At 39.7% G+C, this 4,249-nt stretch overlaps 1 non-coding gene across 1 annotated transcript; it reads left to right on the forward strand.

Moving 5' to 3' along the window:
- Positions 1 to 3,630: 3,630 nt before the first annotated feature.
- LOC121230099 (small nucleolar RNA R71) lies at positions 3,631 to 3,737 on the forward strand. The gene has a single exon (XR_005928051.1). It is a non-coding gene; the product is annotated as a small nucleolar RNA R71 (small nucleolar RNA).
- Positions 3,738 to 4,249: the final 512 nt, after the last annotated feature.

Genomic DNA, 4,249 nt, shown 5'->3' on the forward strand with positions numbered 1-4,249 from the left:
CAACAGCACAAAGATAAGTAATGGATGTGACGGTGGAGGTGAAGAAAGTTACCGGCACCTATAAACTCATCGGTATAGATGCCCAAAGCTGCGCCAAACTTAAGGACGCTCATATGTCGTCGTACTAAGCCACCAAGTCAGAAAGTGATAGTACCGACCTCGTTTGTTGGTCATGATATACCTGAAAAATAGAATAGTTGATCAATCATTAAATAAATCAAGCATCACCAAAAACCAAGAATGGCATGTGCAAATAGTTTAAACGGGAAAAGTGCTGTTAAAATAATCAAGAATTAGAGTATTCTAAAAAAAATGAAAAATGAATCCTAAGACTAAGGATTAATCAAGAATTAGAGTAATCTAAAAAAATTGAAAAATGAATCCTAACACTAAGGATTAATCAAGAATTAGAGTATTCTAAAAAAAATGAAAAATGAATCCTAAGACTAAGGATCAAAAACGCAGCACTCAGCTAAGTACATGAAGAAGCAATGAGCAAAGAAATGAAAAGATTTAATAATGTGGCAGACTAATGGTTATCTACATGAATAAAATGGCAGCATGAAGAATAATTCAAAATAAATGACTTACTTAGATAGCAACTAAATGTATGGAATAACTAATAAAGAAAAGAATAATAACCAATATTGAAATAAAACTAGACTAATAATAATAATACTGAAAATGATTAAATATGATAACGACAACAACAATAATAATAATAATTATTATTGGGAGGGGTAAAAGGGGGAAACCGACAGTGGTGATCGGAGGTGCGAACTGTGGTGGGTTGGAGGTTGTGGGTGTTGCGCGTAGGGGAGAGAGGGAAAAAGTGGCTGCGATTTGGTGCGGGGCTCAGGTGTATGGGTGTGTGTGGCGGTGAGGGCTGTGTGGGACGTGCGTGAAGGTGAGGGGGTGCTAGGAAGGAGAAGGGGGTGTGCACTGGATAAGGAAAATAAGTTCCCGGTTAGGGCTGAGGGGTTCGTGTGACTAGGTGAACCGGGGGGGCGGCGAGAAAGGGGTGGCCTGACGGAAGGGGAAAGGAAGGCTGTGGCGGCTGCTTAGGGTTTGAGGGTTAGGAAGAAGACAAGGTGGAAAGGAAAAAAATTAGGTTTGGGGATTAAAAAGGGGACACGGTCTGTGAGGCCCATGTTGGGCCATACGGCCGTGTCACACGCCCGTGTGGCTTGAGTTTAACCCATGTTTGTCGCGAAAATTTAATTCCCATTCGCCACACGATCTTAGACACGCCCGCGTGATATCCCACACGTCTGTGTGTACGAACACACGACCGTGTGCCTTACTCGTATAACTCTCTGACTTGTTTAAAATTTAAAATTTTAGCTTCAGTTTTCACACGGCCTAGGACACGCCCATGTGTCCTGGCCGTGTGCTTCACACAACTGTGTAGCACAACCATGTGGATCGAATTTATGGCCGTGTGACTCGATACTTAGGGATTTTTAGCCCTGTTTCCACACGGCCAGGGACACGCCCATGTGTCTAGGCCGTGTGGGCCATTGTACCTGCATAACACAAAAAATAGATAAAATAAATGGGTTAGTGGTGTTAGTGCTCGGGTTGCCTCCCGAGAATCGCTTCTTTAAAATCTAAGCTCGACTTACCTCTTATTTGCATGGTCACGGTGGACCACGGAGTCGAGACTCCTCTTTCTCACTATCAATTTTATTATCCACATAAAGTCTAAGTCAAGTAATATTTACCTTAAATGTGCCGAATTAAGAATGATTTACCTCGACTGTACCGTATGGGAAAACATCTAGTACCGTGAAAGGAATCGTTTCGTTTGTATTAAGCTTTGAAGTAGCAATTCGGGACTCCTTTTCATCTAATAATACTTTCTTAAATTACTTTGTTTCATCCCTACACTCATCATGGCGTCACTTTGATTCATCATGTACTTTGGTTTCTCCTTGACATGTGTTCTCCATTCGTATAATTCATCTATCTGAAGCCTTCATTCTTCTTGAGTCGCTCTGTTTTTGTCACATGGATTAGAATATGGCTTTATTACGTTCTTCCTAAGGGTTTCCTGAAAAGAAGTTTGAGCCATAATGGTATTCATATCAACAGAAATTGTATAGCCATCTTGGTTACTAAATAATTTAGTTGAATCACGAGCTTGGAGAGTAATCGTGCCATCTCTTACACGAAGTATTAGTTCTCCTATGCCAACATCAGTGATAGTCCCAGTAGTTGCTAAAAAGGGTCGTCCTAAAATTAAAGGCATGTCACTATCCTCTTCCATATTTAGAACAACAAAATCAATTGGAATATAAATTTATCAATTTTAACTAGCACATCTTCAATGATACCCCTAGGAAACCTAATTGTTCTATCTGCCAGTTGAATGCTTATCCTAGTTTGTTTTGGTTTCCTAAGGCCTAGTTGTTTAAACATTTTGTAGGGGATAACATTAATCCTTGCCCCTAGATCAGCTAATGCATTATTAATATTTAAACTACCAATTAAGCAGGGAATCGTAAAACTCCCTGGATCTTTTAACTTGTTGGGTAGCTTATTCTGTAGAATGGCTGAGTAAAATGCGTTTAATTCCACATGTGATGCATCATCTAACTTTCGTTTATTAGCCAAGAGTTCCTTTAAAAATTTAACTGCATTTGGCATCTGCGAAAGAGCTTTAACAAACGGTAAGTTAATATGTAATTTTTTAATAATTTAAGGAATTTACCGAATTGTTCGTTTGTGTGGCCTTTCCTTGTCGCATTGGGGTATGGCACACGAGGTTTATACTCATTGCTTACCAGTTTCTGTTTATCATTGCTTACATCAACCTTACTTTTATCTTCCACATTGTCTTGCCTCGGTTTCGATTCAGCTTTAACTAACCCTTCATCATTGTGCACAGTAATGGCATGAAGTTGCTCCATTGGGTTAGTTTCAGTGTTACTTGGTAGGCCACATTGTGGTCGTTCAAAGATCAACTTAGCAAACTGTCCTATTTGAGTTTCGAGCCCTTGAATTGACGCTTGTTGATTCTTAAGCATTGTTTCGGTATTCTGAAAACGAGTTTCTGACACCGAGATGAATTTTGTAAGCATCTCTTCAAGATTCAGTTTCTTCTCTTATTGGTAGGGTGGTTGTTGAAAACCTGGAGGATGTTGTGGCCTTTGATTTCCCTAACCACCCCATGAGAAATTGGGATGGTTCCTCCAACCTACATTATAAGAGTTACTATACGGTTTATTTTGAGGTCTAGAATTATTACCCATGTAGTGGACTTGTTCCTCCTCGGTGCTAGGGTTGAAAGATGGATAATCTGTATTGTGTACTCCTCCTCCATTTGAATCACACCTCAACACCAGATGTACCTGGGTAGAACCATACAAACCATCAATCTTTTTATTTAAAAGTTCTACCTGGTTAGATAGCATAATGACCGCGTCAAGGTTGAAAACACCAGTTGTTTTTGCCAGCTTCGTTCTCATGACTTTCCACTGATAGTTGTTCAGTGACATTTCTTCAATAAATTTGTAAGCTTCCTCAGGTATTTTGTTGTTTAAAGTTCCACCGGTGACTGCGTCGATCAATTGCCTTGTTGAGGGGTTCACACCGTTGTAAAAAGTCTGAACCTGCAACCATAAAGGTAACCCATGGTGAGGGCACCTTCTCAATAAGTCCTTGTATCTCTCTCATGCATCATAAAGAGTTTCTAGATCCATCTGCACAAAAGAAGAGATATCATTCCTCAATTTAGCCGTTTTAGCTGGCGGGAAATATGTAAACAAAAATTTTTCGGTCATTTGTTCCCAAGTAGTGATTAACCCTCATGGTAACGAATTCAACCACTGTTTAGCCTTATTTCACAATGAAAAGGGGAACAACCGAAGGCAAATGGCATCGTCAGAAACGTCATTGATCTTAAAGGTGCCGCAGAATTCCAGAAAATTCGCTAAATGGGTGTTTGGATTCTCGTCCTACAAACCATCAAACTGAACAAACTATTGTATCATTTGAATCGTGTTAGGTTTCAGTTCAAAATTATTTGCAGCAACAACAAGTCTAACTATACTCAATTCAGTTCCTATTAAAATAGGTTTAGAATAATCATACATAGTACGAGGAGCAGGATTCTGATCTACTGGATTTGCAGCAACCACAAGAGGTAACGTATTATTCTGATTATCAGTTATCTCCTCGGTGTTATTGGTGTCATCCTCGTGCTCTTCCTCTATGTACTGTAGGCTTCGCCTTATTTCTCTTCGAT

Source organism: Gossypium hirsutum, chromosome A05 (assembly GCF_007990345.1).
Source record: "Gossypium hirsutum isolate 1008001.06 chromosome A05, Gossypium_hirsutum_v2.1, whole genome shotgun sequence".
NCBI classification, from domain to species: Eukaryota; Viridiplantae; Streptophyta; class Magnoliopsida; order Malvales; family Malvaceae; genus Gossypium; species Gossypium hirsutum.